General features: G+C 32.6%; 1 protein-coding gene across 1 annotated transcript in view; it reads right to left on the bottom strand.

The window, feature by feature from the left end:
• The window catches only part of LOC120420464 (tetratricopeptide repeat protein 28), a 380312-nt gene that overhangs the window by 307424 nt on the left and 58092 nt on the right, over positions 1–14796 (bottom strand). Inside the window, exon 2 of the mRNA XM_039583487.2 lies at positions 5451–5523. The gene's annotated coding sequence lies outside the window, so the exon portion shown is untranslated. The remainder of the gene's footprint in view (positions 1–5450; positions 5524–14796) is intronic.

Here is a 14796-nt window from a genome sequence, read left to right as displayed (position 1 = left end):
GACGCCCATCCCAGGGTGGTTCTTGAAGTTTAAAGTTTTCCATTTTGATTTAAAATATTGTAGTTTTATTGTTTTGCTAAGATTATTTATCAAAAAACAAATAAAGTTTTACGTGTTTAATAAAAATTCGAAGAACCACCCCAAATCTCCTCAAAAATCGCATCACTTTCGTTAATCTGCATCTGTGCCAAATTTTGAGGGGCGTTTTCCGGCACACACACACACGCGTTCTGCCCTCTCCCCCGAAGGCACACAGCATCATCCCGCAAAACATCCCGCGACATACTCATTGTTGGTGTTGATGCACACCAAGTCGCCTTTTTTTTGTCGGGTTTCACATTCAGCATTAAGCGAATAACGGGATTTTTCTTCCGTTTACCTTGTACGGGGAAAAGCTGGAGATTTTTTGGGGTTTAACTTGAGCAGAATGATCCTAAAAGGGGTAGTAGTACATTGCGAATGCTAAGTTCGTCGCTTGTTTGGGCGTGTACCATCATTGAAGTCTCCGGTTGATTTTGGCTCTGTTTAGTCTGTTAGGTGACGTTAATCATTTCTCAAACATTTTCTTCTTCAAAAGTGAGTAAAGAAGTCAACAAAAAGTCCCAAGGCAGAACAAAATGTGCAACAATCTTTACGATAATAGTATAATTTCGCGTCATATTTCCGAAATTATGAACGAATCAAAACGCAATGATAATAAAAGTAATGGCACGTCCAGAGAATCAAGCACGTGTGCGGACTGCACTTAAATTATGGGTCATCCACGGATTGTCCGCCGGAAGGTGGAAATTTCTGCAACATCCACCAGCAAACGTGTGCGCGCGTCAGAAAAAAAAGTTGTTAAGATCGTTACACGCGTAAAAAAGCGATGCATCAATGACGCCGCCGGCTCTAAAGTCATTTTTGTCCCCCCATTGCCCACACCGTGTCGTCACAACGCTGCACTTTGGCTGATTGGACACTCCAGGGTTGAGCCGAGCTCGAGATGACGACCTCTCGACACCGACGACAGCGCTTGGTGGGTAGCTTAACCCTTGACACGCCACTATTAAATTGCGTTAGTTTTTTTTGGATCAAAATAGAAGTAGACAAAATATGTCTGAAATTTCAGCTATTTCATAATATGAACGTAAGTTGAAAACTGGACACTACATCAAGTGTTAAAACATTAAACATTAAAGGAAATCTTCAAAACTCAAAAAATATATTTTAAGCTTGTTGAAATCGAAACAATACCTTTATTTTAGCGAAATGTTGCCCTTCTTTTAAATACAAATTTTCAATTAGAAAACTTCAAGAAAGTATTGTCCTACTTCTTTGCAGAAAAATTGACTTAGAAAAAAATCATAATTTTATTTCAAATTGCATTGCAACAGAAAAATAATTGTAGGGTGGCAGATTAAACCCACTACTGATAAATAGAATGTTTAACACTAGCGTGCCAGATTCTCGATGAAGGTAGAGTAACAATATAAGCGTTTTGAAAATTTCGTCGATTATGGGCACTCCCTTGGCCAATTTTAGATCCAATTTCTGAGGATGGTAGGGAAACTGCCCTATGTTACCCCACCCTGTGCAAACGCTAGTAATGTTGAACCATTAAAATTAAATATAATTTTATCAATATTCTTGAAAGACATCATTTCAGTTCAAAACTGCGAAAATCATTCTTTAAAAAAAAGCAAATATGTGAAATGCATGTTTACTTTTTCAAACTAAAAGTTAGGTAAAGTTGGTCAATAGAACGAGCACATTCTACCTAAACACTTTATGTTTGTAGAGTCGGTCAAACCATAAAATAGATGATTAAAAAAAATTTAGAGTTCTTTTTAGCTATAAGGCACAGATTTTGAAATGTGTACCACAAAACAACCAATTGAAAAATTCTTTGAGAAAATTGATTGACATTTTTGATTTTTCTGAAATGTTTTCTTTTTTAACAAAAGAATTATAGATAAAAAAGTTGTTTCTATAACAAAAACTCAAAATAAGTTTTAATGCAATATGGACATGATTTTTTCCAAAATTTCAAATGTAATAACACAATTTACTTAAATACTTCAAATTTTTACAAAACTACGTATTTTCGGAAAATACTCAAAGTTTTAGTTTTTTACAATATGGCTATCAAATGATCGAGAGTTGAACATACATTTCATAAGTTATAACACAATTTTTGAAATACTATACTAAAACTACGCTTTTTCGAGAAAAATACTCAACTTTCTGTTTTTTACAGTATGGGTATCAAAAGATCGAGGTTTTTTTTCAAAAATTTCAATTTTTTTATGCTCAAAATTTTCACAAAACAAAATTTTTTGCACAAAATACTAAAAATTTTGGTTTTTCATAGTTTGGATTTTGGTTCATAGTTCATAGTAATCGGATTTTTTTCATATAAAGTCCAGTCTCTATTATCCAATCCCCCGATTATCTAAAGTTCGATTATCGAAAGGTTTGTTAGTATCAACACATATGAAAAAAAATCGCAATCGTTTGATATCTGTATTGCAATAACTTAAATTTAGAGTTTTTTTTTGGAAAATACATATTTTTGTGAAAAAAATCTAACTCCGATCATTAGATTCCCAAATTGATAAAAGTAAAATTTTGAGTATTTTTTTTAAATATTTCTTATTTTCAAAAAAGTGTACATTTTTATCTAAAGTGTTTTCTTTTTCATAAAAAACACTTTCGTATTTTTCAAAAGAATTAGAAATAAACAAGGTGCTTCTTAAAAAAATTTAAAAATTTTTGCTACAATATTGGTATTGATGACAGGACTTTTTTCAAACATTTCAAATGAAATAAAACAATTTATTTAAACAACCAATTTCTTTTAACTTTTAGTTTTTTACAATATGGGTATCAAATGATAGAGAGTTGTACAGACATTTTATCAGTTATAACACCATTTTTGAAAATACTGAAAAATCCTAATACCACACATTTTCGAAATAATACTAAAAGTTTTAGTTTTTTACAGTATGGGTATCAAATGAGCGGGATTTTTTGAAACATTTTAATATTATATTTTAATACCAAGAATTTAAAAAAAAGAACGTATTTTTGAATAAAATACTAAAATCTTGGTTTTTCATAATATGGTTATCAAATGATCGCAAATTTTTCATATTTTCAAAAATACTCCAGTCTATATTTTCGAAACCCTCGATTATCTGAAGCTCAGTTATCTTAAGATTTGGTACAATCAAAACATATAAAAAAAATCTCAATCGTTTAATAAAATAACTTAAATTTCGAATTTTTTTCGAAAATACGCATTTTTTTGTGAAAAAAATTAACTGTTAAAAAATCTAACTTTCGAATGTAATGAAAAATTCTCGATCTAATGATCTTATCTTATCTTATCTTATCTTATCTAATGACCTATATTGTTAAAACTAAAATTTTGTGTTTTTTTTAAATACGTAGCTTTGTGATTTTTCTTTAAATCTAAAAAAATATTGCAATGGAAACATGATTGAAAAGTTCCCGATCATTTCATGCTCAAGTTGTAAAAAAAACTAAACTTAAAGATTTTTTTCAAAAATACGTGATTTTGTGAAATTTTTAAGAAATCACAAAAAAATATAATGGCTGTCGAAATGTATGAAATATTTCCGATCAAAACAAACTGATTATCCAGGTTTTTTTTTTCAAAATACGTAGTTTAATGATTTTTGTTATATTTTCAAAAATTGTGTCAAGCTGTTGAATTGTATGTTAAATTTCAGAACATTTGACAGCCAAAACATTTTTTTTATGATTAAAAAAATGCATTTTAATAGTTCAACTAAAGTTTGAAATAAAAAAAAAGTTTAAATCTTATTCCTCTCGAGCAATTCCAGCTCAAATCAGGAATTTTTCTGGTACTTTTGTACCCGACCCTCTCCGATTTCAATGAAACTTTTCCCAGGCCTATATAAGCCATTTTTGTGTATATGAAGCCAATAGTGCTCGAAAACAACATTTGAGAATGGCGAAAGGTATTTAAATATTTTTGTATTTTGTAATTTTAAAAATTACTGTATCTCGAAGCCGTTGCATCGTATCAAAAAGTGGTCAAACACAAACTTGTAGGAAATTGGACGGGCTTTCTGAAAAAAATACACTGAAACAAATATACACGCCACATCTATAAGATTTTTTGATTATTAAGTCTAAAATTTAAATTTAAAGGTGAGGTCACGATTTTTTTTCGTTCAAAATTTTTGAGGGAGTTGTCTAAAATGTTACCAAAAGACTGACGAAAAATTCAGGATGGTATGTCTCTCCTAAAAAAATACAAAAATCATTTACTGAAACAGTTTTTTGAAAAGTGGTCTAAACGTCAAAATTTTTAAAACCCGGTAGTGGCAATCGATTCTCCAGACAATTTTACATAAAAGTCTCCATATTGATTGTCCTATGTCCAATCCTTGGGAAGATACAGCGGTTTTAAAAATAAAAATGTTGAAAAAACGAGTTTTTTGGTGGTTTTTGGCAATTTCTATTTAACAGACTTGGTTTTTCAGTCTCGTAAATATTTTTACCGGAAAGCTCAACCAATTTCCCATAAGTTTGCGTTTGACAGCTTTTTGATTTATATCGTTTTTATATTTACGTAAGCAAATTTACTATCCAGGTTTCTACCACACTGAAAAAAATATTCTATTTTCAGTTATTAGCAATGTAGTTAAGCTTATATCTGTAAGCCCTTACATCCAATTGATAGTATACATTTTTGCAAAAATGCAATTTCATTTGCAATATAAATAATATTGCGCTACGTTGAGGGTTCATTCTGCGGAAGAAGTCGATATCTCTCAGTTTTTTTTTTCCAAGGAACATTGTCTTTTCGCGCGCATCCTGCAGGCGCTCAAGTCCCCGCCGTCGTCGTCGTTTTTTATCATCATCATAATGCGCGCTAATGAAGACATCTTGGGTCGAAATTTAGCCCAACCTTTTTATCCGTTTTGCAACACCTCGGCAGCGAGTGCGGCCAACCTTTCTCCCGGTTTTTCTTCGGCACGCTTGTGTGTGTTTTTTTTTTTTTCGTTTTCCAAGAAATTTCCTGTTTTTCCCCCTTCTTTCGTGAGACTTTAGGCCAATATCGCGCGAAATGGTGTTCATTATCTAAAATTATTATTGCTCGGTGTGTCATTTGGAGCTTTTTTGTAATCCGAGGATTTATTGCCAGACAGACGCGCGCGGCGGCGGATATTGAAGGGACGCAGCAAATTGATGGCGGGAAAGAAAAAGTTGAAGTACCGTTGAAATGGTATTGAGACGGTTGCTTGGAAAGGGAGAGGTTATCTTCAAAACTACAAAAACTAACAGAAAAAAGTGTGTATCTTCGGTACCCTAAAAGTCGAATCAAAATGTTATCTTCCTACAAAAATCTCAACAGGTAATTGATTCCACAGAAAAATAACAACCAATCTCGCCATAAACATTGCGATACTCACCTTCAACATCGCGACAGGTGAAACCACCGATCAATCATCGTTTCCAACTTCCACCCACACCACCATCGATCAGCTGCCATCAGCCAGAGTGACATGAAAATAAAAACAAGCGAGAGAAAAAAAAACAATTTTATTAGACAGATCACATTACACATTTGAGCACGAATGTGGCGATTGGAAGATATAATCTCAACGAATTCATTCAACGAGGATGATTTTGTAGTTTAAGGGACTTTGAAATACTTTAATTTTGTTTTTTTTTTTTTCGGCAAAGTTGTAGATATTGATGAGGACTTTTCATAAAAAATGTTACTCGCTTTTTTATTCATTTTTTTTTAAATTTAGTTGTTTTCGCAATAATTCAATTTCTCAAAATCCCAAATTTCTAACTTTAAAATCGAATATGCAATTGAAAAGAACTTTACAGTTTTTTTTATAAAAAGCACCATTTCCAAGATATAGTCACTTCAAGTAAAATGAAATTAAACTTTTAAATGAAGATAATGTCGGTTTTGTTTTTGCATCGATTGGTAGTTTTATTTTACCTGAAAAAATCCGTTTTTCGATTTTTTATACACCCAAAGTTAAAGAACGAGGGGAAAGTCCTCACGAAAAGAAACGTGAGGAAAGTGCTATATTGCGAGAATAAAGTCCTCTCGCGTGTTCATTCGTTCATTGGAACAGTTCATCCTATGAGTGGCTTATATGGACAAACGACCGCCACTTAGTCACCGAACCATGGTGGCCTATACGGCAAAGGCACGGTTGAATATGCCGAAGGTCTGGGGTTCGAGTCTCGGTACCGGTACTTTTTTTTTTTTGATAGATGAACTTTTTTTGAAAATGAACCATGAGTAAAGTACTCTCGGTAATTTCGGGATTTATCCTCTCCGTCCGCTAACAGTACCATTTTACTACCGAATCGTGCTCTTTATCCTCTCGTATGTCGATGCCCAGTTGTGGGTGTACATAACTTCGTTACATTTTTTTTGGAAAATTTTCAATAACATAGACATTGAATATTGAACTACTGGTTACTGAAATACATCGAATAAAAGAAACAAGAAAAATGAAGCATATTATGTCTCATCCAGACAGCTTATTAGTTTGTAGTAATATCTCAGAAAATAATGGTCCTATTTCAATGTTAAAAAAACATTTATGAAATTTCTGATCTTTTCGATATTTTAATTTTGTAATTGGGATCAAATATTCAATATTACACCCTATTAAAATGTAAGAGTTGATTCCATAGTTTAAAAAAATATTTGTTTCGAAAAGATTAAAAAATGTCACACAATTGTATTTTTTAAACATTGAATAAAGGATCATCAGTTTCTGAGATATTGGACCTAGAAAATAACTGTTTAGAAGAGACTTGACAAACTTAAATTTTGTTATAATTGTTCCACTTCTTCCATGGAATTTTTTTTTTATCTTTTCGGAAACAAATATTCTCAGGAATTAAGAATCGTGGACGCTAGGCCGTCCCAAGAAAATGAAAAGTTGTAAAATCTTTGGTGCTCACCCCTAGAATGATAGATTAGGATGGCAGGATACAACAAAAAAAATCCCAAAAATAGTTTACAACTCGCGCGCGGAGCTTGAACGAAAAAAGTGCAATTTTCGAGTTTTTTTTTCAGAAATGCGCGTAACAATCAGATTTTCTATGTTTTTTCATAAAATGTTATTAACAAATATCGTTTTTGAGCGCGCAGAATAAAAATATTCAAAATATATGCCTTCTTGTTTGTAATCACAGCAGCCCATATCAAGAATTTTGAAAATTCGTCACTTTTTGTTCACTAAAATGCAAATATCTCAGCTTTGCGTGGACATAAATTGAATATTAAAAAAGCAAAATGATCTCCGTAAAATTGAATGCATTAGTTTTGGCTGCAATTCTTTTTTGGTCTTTTAAAGGAGTGATTTTTGAATTTTTTTAGCTGAAAAATACATCTCCCGAAAACGCCCTGCCATGCCCAAACACAAGTTTTTATGGTTCAGGGGACATTAAACTATAACTTGAAGCCCAAGGCGACCAAATTTGAATAACTTTAATATGATTGCTACGCGCATTTCTGAAAAAAATACTCGAAAAATGCACTTTTTTCATTCAAACTCCGCGCGCGATTTGTAAACTATTTTTGGGTTTTTTTTTTGTTGTCTGAAAACATTGTTCCTGACATCCTAATCTATCATTGTATCGGGTGAGCACCAAAGATTTGACAACTTTTTATTTTTTTTTGGGACGCCCTAATGGACATTTTCTAAAAAAAATGAAAAACTGGAATTTTTCAGACAAAATTAAACTTCAATTTACTATATCTTGAAAACGGTCCAGTTTATCACACATCTGTAAAGTATTTTTCGATTGCAAATTTGATTTGCTTTTGCATGGCTCAAAAATTTCGATTTTTTCCCTAAAATATAAAAAAAATCGGAAATATGAATCTTGAGATTTTTCGAGAACAAAAAGTTGATAAAAAAAACAATTTGTTTTTTTCTCGTGTATGTACCATTTTTTTCTGAATAGTCCTCATCGATACCTACAACTTTGTGAAAGACACTAAACCGTTCAAAAAATTGTTAGAAATTGACACCGTTTTGGAATGCCATTTGTTATATCTTGGAATTGGTTCCACTTTTGTTGATATTTACTCATGGATTTTGATGTGCGGTATATTTTTTGCACGTTCTGATAATTTTAACAATATCGAATTACTCCCCAATAAGCTAACAAGCTTGAAGATTAAATAAATGTAAGCAAACAATTGTATGTTTATTTCTAAGAAAACATTTCAATCATAATCTATTCTTTAAGGAGTGATGCCGAAGCTTTTCACAACGTGACCTCAAACTAGTACACCTTATGTTTATCAGTTTGTTGTCGTTGAATACGTCAGTTTGTGTTTATAAACGAGGTTTTAGACTATATGGCAAACAAACAAACTCGCACTTTTTCATGCAAACAAAGCAGGCAAACTGTCAAAATGGGGGAGTTTGTTTGTTTTTTCATAGTCTAATACCGGCTTTAGAGGATCGTTCTCTACAAATTTTAAAGCCGATTTGATTGAATATTTTAACGAGCTATTTTTCATTAAAAGATTGTGTGAACCTTATTGGTTCAATGGACAGTCATTCATTCGAAAAAAAATGAATTAGAATTAGCAAATCACATATCTGACGTGATCGGGAATCGGAAAATAATGGGTTTGGGATGTAAACATCAGTCTAACAACCGATTTTAAATATCTGAGGGCTTTCCAATTTAAATTATCTAGTATTATGATTTAAGAACATTCGATTAAGCGAAATGAAAAATTAAAATACATACTTCGGATTTCCAAATTTCCTTGCGCATGATCCTCATAACGTCATGATTCGAAATTCGGACACTTAGTAGCATATCATTTTTGTTATAGCTGACAAAAAATCATGTAATAAGTTGGATATGAAGAAATATTATCAGGATGTAGTATTAACAGCCAGTTTTAAGAGAATGCATGCAAAATATGTTTTTTCTAACAATTTTTCATCAGAACTTGTAAATTAAAATGACTTGTTGTGCTTCGAATCCCGGACACTGATAAAAGCTGATTCGAAATCCGGACACTTTTGCTTCGAATTCCGGACACTCGTTTTTGCTAATGAATCGCACAAATTTGGACTGAAATGTCAGTGAATGGCATTTTTTTGGTCTCAAATAAGCTGTTAACATCAAAACAATCGATATTTTATATAAAAATTGCTTGAATTTGAGGAAATCAAAAGCATAAATTTCTGCTTTGCCTTCCCGGTGCATCGGACGCCTATGAAATATTTCACGTGAAATGTTTCGCATTATTTTATTTTATTGTTTTGACATTATTTAACTACAGCGTTCAAACAAACTTTAAATGATAGTTGATGTTAGAATTCATCAAACAACACAGTTTTGACATGCATAATGCGAACTTATATCCAAATAATTGATAAATGGGTTTCGAAGCGTCCGGGAATTCGAATCATGACGTTATTTTGACAGCTCCAAATTCCTAGCCTTCAAACTACTCATGGCCAGCCACCTCAAACGGGAAAAATCCAGTAGCAGTTTCAACTGTCCGCGGGTAACACCTTTCTTTCAGCAGCAGCGCGCCACGAAATGAAACCCGAAAGAAAACCAGTTGCCGCAACGAGAAATGGCCACAGACTTGTCCACTTGCTGCTGCCAACAAACTCCAAATTGACCACTACTCAGGCTCTGGAATGTAAATTTCGTCAGTTTTCTCCCGCCAGCGAATGCGCTCTCTCCAGAGTAATTTCTCTCCCTCTCTCTCTCACTTGTTTTCCTCTCAGTTATTTCGGTGCCCTCCCCTGTGGCCCCCTCCGGGGGCCATCCATCCCGTCCATTTGGCCATGGCGACGACAACCGGCGCGCCATCTTTCATTAATTTTTATTTGCTTCCCGCAGTTGTGTGCCGTCCATCGACGACCCCAGAGACACCGCGCCGGATTCCAGGGGTGGTCTTCCGTTTGGGCGGAATTTTCACTTCAGCTCCTCACCCTCACCCATCTGTGTTGTGATTCCCCTCGGATTGAGCAAGTCTAAAACGGGAAAAATGTCAAAAAATTGTACGAGTATGATCGCAGGAATTCCACCGCAAGAACGGGGAGCAGCATAACCCTTAACGTAAAAGTTTTTTTTATATTATTTTTTTTATTTATTAGTATCCAAGATACTAACAGGTTGGCAATTACTTTGCCAAGTAAATAATTATTATTCTAAGCTTCTTACAGAAGTAGATTTTTTTTTTAATTTAATGCATGTTTTAATTTGACTACCCAAATAACATTTTTTCCAGGAGTTCTACAAGAGCTCTTCAAGATAGCTACAGCATAGCAGTTTGGACCGCGGCAGGATAAAATTCTCTTCAAAACTTCTTCAGGAGTTTGGAATAGTACTTGAAGAGAGTTTTATCCTACCGCGGTTCAAACTGCTATGCTGTAGCTATCTTGAAGAGCTCTTGTAGAACACCTGGAACAAAATGTTACTTGGGTAAACTGTGGACTATTTTTAACTAGAAGCATATAAAATTTGTAGATTTCTGTAATGAAACCAAATTCTAAATTGTACAGCCATTTTCAGAAGAACAAATCAAAAGATGTTACGCAATTCTCTGTTCCCGATTTTCAAACAATAAAATTCCAAAATATTTATGATAAAAAAATAAAAATACAAATTAAAAATCCATGAGTTTACAATATTCATAGTTGGGTAGTGTGAAAATTTTTGTATAATTTCCATGTATGTACATTTTAAAAAATATTGCTTAGAAAATTTTGTATGATTTCCATTTAAAAACAATGAAAATCGGGCGAATACGTAATTGCTGAAATAGAGCTTTGCACATCATTAAAATCGAAAACAATGAAATTTTCGGAATAGCCGTAATTTTTCATTAGACGATAGCTTGGCAGCTATCGGCCGGATTTTCAATTTTCAAATTAAATATATGAGAATTTTCCAATCTTTTGGATAAAATATTTTCTAAACGTCAAAATTGAGCATAACATTTCAGATTGGTCAATATTGGTGTTTTAAGCCCATTTAAAATGTTAGAGTTAATTTTGAATTTGATAATTTCGATTCATTGCAAAACTCTATGGCACTAATGGTTTGCCCGAATTTTGAAAGTCTTAAAATCAAAATTTAGGATATTTTCTTGTGACTTTAATATGTTTGCGATTTTTCCGTAAAATGAAGATTGCAACTAAAAAACGTACGGAATGGTTTAGAATCATACTGACCATGGTAGAGAAGTGTTCAAAGTATTACAAGAAGAACTTTTCATAAAATGTTTAATAGTTTCAAACTATAGTTAAGAAAATGTTGATGAGATTCATTATTTTAAACTTCTTAAAGTGTTATGATTTTCTCAACCGGAAAACGGAATGCATTTTCGGATTTTTTGGACAATTTTCCACTAGGAGAAGGTTAAATAAGATTGTAAATAATAAATAATATGTGTTTTTGAAACACAATTCAAAAAATCTCCAAATTTATAGGCAATTTCATTTTGACAAATATCATGTAAAATGTGAAAACTTGTGATTCATGCTTCGAATTCAGTATCAAATTCAATATAAATCGATAATGTTATACACAAAACTAGTTTTAACAAATTTCTAGTAAAATTCCGACTATTTAACAATTTTAAATATTTTTTTATGTATTTTGTCAATAAAGTTATAAACTTAGTTAACTAAGTATACTTCAATGGTGGTATATTCAGCGTACAAATGAAGTAAATATGATTTTAACAAGAAAAACGTTACTTTATCCACCCTTAAGTGGTTGGTGCTTCCTCACATTTAAAAGGTGCTATCCAAAATAGACACAAAAGGGCGGTGTTTTCAGTGTTTTATCAATTTGACTCATTATTTATACCACTAGATTGGGTAGTCAGATCTTCATATTGCAGGGCGATCCGGACAACGTTTTCATCAAAATATCTGATATCCGGCCCCCAAAAAGAGCATAAATAACACTTAAGTGCATATAACTTTTGATAGGGTTGTCAGATCTTCAATGTCTTGGACGCGTTGGACAGGTCTTTTGATTACCTATCCAATGATAGGTCGCATGAGAGATCCGGACAACGTTTTCATCAAAGAGCAATTCCAGCTCAAATCAGGAATTTTTCTGATACTTTTGTACCCGACCCTCTCCGATTTCAATGAAACTTTTTAGACATGTTATCCTAGGCCTATATAAGTAATTTTTGTGTATATGGAGCCAATAGTACTCGAGAATAACATTTGAGAAGGGCGTAAGGTATTTAAATATTTTAGTATTTTGCAATTTAAAAACTACTGTATCTCGAAGCCGTTGCATCGTATCAAAAAGTGGTCAAAGACAAACTTGTAGGAAATTGGACGGGCTTTCTGATAAAAATACACTGAAACAAAAATACACGCCACTTTTATGTCATTTTTCAGGTAATGTCACGATTTTTTTTCGCTCACAATTTTTGAGAAAATACCCTAAGATGTTACCAAAAGACTGACGAAAAATGCAGGATGGTATGTCTCTCCTAAAAAAATACAAAAATCATTTACTAGAACTGTTGAAAAGTGGTCTAAACTTCAAAATTTTTAAAAACCGGTAGTGGGAATCGATTTCCCAAATAATTTTACATAAAAGTCTCCATATTGACCATTGTCCTTTGTCCAATCCTTGGGAAGATACAGCGGTTTTAAAAATAAAAATGTTGAAAAAACGGGATTTTTGGTGGTTTTTGGCATTTTTTATATGACAGACTTGGTTTTTCAGTCTCGTAAATATTTTTAACGGAAAGCTCGTTCAATTTCCCATAAGTTTGCCTTTGACAGCTTTTTGATTTATATCGTTTTTATATTTACGTAATCAAATTTACTATCCTGGTTTCTACCACACTGAAAAAAATATTCTATTTTCAGTTATAAGCAATGTAATTAAGCTTATATCTTTAAGCCCTTACATCCAATTGAAATGCTGTCAAAGGTAAACTTATGGGAAATTGGACGAGCTTTCCGTTAAAAATATTTACGAGACTGAAAAACCAAGTCTGTCATATAGAAATTGTCAAAAACCACAAAAAATCCCGTTTTTTCAACATTTTTATTTTTAAAACCGCTGTACAGTCATCCCACATATTCGGAACGGTTTCCAGATCGGCCAATGTCAAAAAATCATGGCAAATCGATAATTGAACTTAATGATTCGCTTTTACCTTCATTTGAAAGCTTTTCTTGCGATCTTTCGAATGCTGTATCGAACATCTGCAAATTTTAACTTTTATATGAAGTTTTTGAAGAATTACTTTGACCCTTGAAATCCACAAATTCGGAACACTTTTTTCTTACGAATGTAAACAAACTTTGGATCTCTCCAGGAGTACATATTTATTACCAAATAATGACTTAACACACTGAAACCAACGAAACCCAAGCTTAGTGATGTTTTATACATGGTTTGATAACTTTTTTTTTTTTAAATATCAGTTAAATTCAGGTGTTCCACAATTGTGGGAAGCACAATAACATCCCACAATTATGAAACAGGCAATTTGGAGGCAGTGTTTTGCTGCTCTGGACAAAATAGTCTTGGAATGAAGTTTTTTGTTCAAAAAGTACTACTTTTACTAGTGAAATAGCAAGATAATGTTCAAATAAAGGTTCTCAAAATAGTAAGGTCGACAGAAAAGCTACTTTTGGCATACTATTGACAAATTATCATAAAAGTGTTCCGAATTTGTGGGTGTTCCGAATATGTGGGATGACTGTATCTTCCCAAGGATTGGACAAAGGACAATGGTCAATACGGAGACTTTTATGTAAAATTGTCTGGAGAATCGATTCCCACTACCGGTTTTTAAAAATTTTGACGTTTAGACCACTTTTCAAAAAAACAGTTTTAGTAAATAATTTTTGTATTTTTTTAGAAGAGGCATACCATCCTGCATTTTTCGTCTGTCTTTTGGTAACATTTAAGGCTATTTCCTCAAAAATTTTGAACGAAAAAAAATCGTGACATCACCTTCAAATTTAAGTTTTAGACTTAAAAATCAAAAAATCTCATAGATGTGGCGTGTATTTTTGTTACAGTGTATTTTTTCAGAAAGCCCGTCCAATTTCCTACAAGTTTGTCTTTGACCACTTTTTGATACAACGCAACGGCTTCGAGATACAGTAATTTTTAAATTGCAAAATACTAAAATATTTAAATACCTTACGCCCTTCTCAAATGTTATTCTCGAGTACTATTGGCTCCATATACACAAAAATGTTTTATATAGGCCTAGGATAACATGTCTACAAAGTTTCATTGAAATCGGAGAGGGTCGGGTACAAAAGTATCAGAAAAATTCCTGATTTGAGCTGGAATTGCTCTGTAATTAATTTTTTCCGTGTCGTGTAAATTCATTTGTTGTGAGGGTACAATGTTACCTAAAAACGGTGTATTTTACAGGAAAAATATTTACTAATTTGATTTACTAATTTGATTTTCTTTAAAAAACATTTTTTATGTGTTTATGTTTATTTATTTATTTATTTTTCTAAAATCTTGATTTTATCAAATTATTCTTTTTTGTGGATTTGAAAAAAAAAACAGGTTTTTGGGTGTTTATTGCGCAACTATTTTTTCTAAATTGTACTCACACCAAATACAACTGTGCTGAAGTATCAAGTTCAGTCGAGACTAGATTATCCAAAGTTTCGATTATCCGAAGTTTCAAAGGTTTGCATCGAACTTCGGATAATCGAATCAGGGACAATTTTTTTTTTCTGTGACCCCATTATAGTCAAATTTGAAAATTTGAGC

The sequence above is a fragment of the Culex pipiens genome, chromosome 3 (assembly GCF_016801865.2).
Source record: "Culex pipiens pallens isolate TS chromosome 3, TS_CPP_V2, whole genome shotgun sequence".
NCBI classification, from domain to species: Eukaryota; Metazoa; Arthropoda; class Insecta; order Diptera; family Culicidae; genus Culex; species Culex pipiens.
The sequence above is the reverse complement of the archived record's forward strand: the minus strand, read 5'-3'. Positions and strand labels throughout refer to the sequence as shown.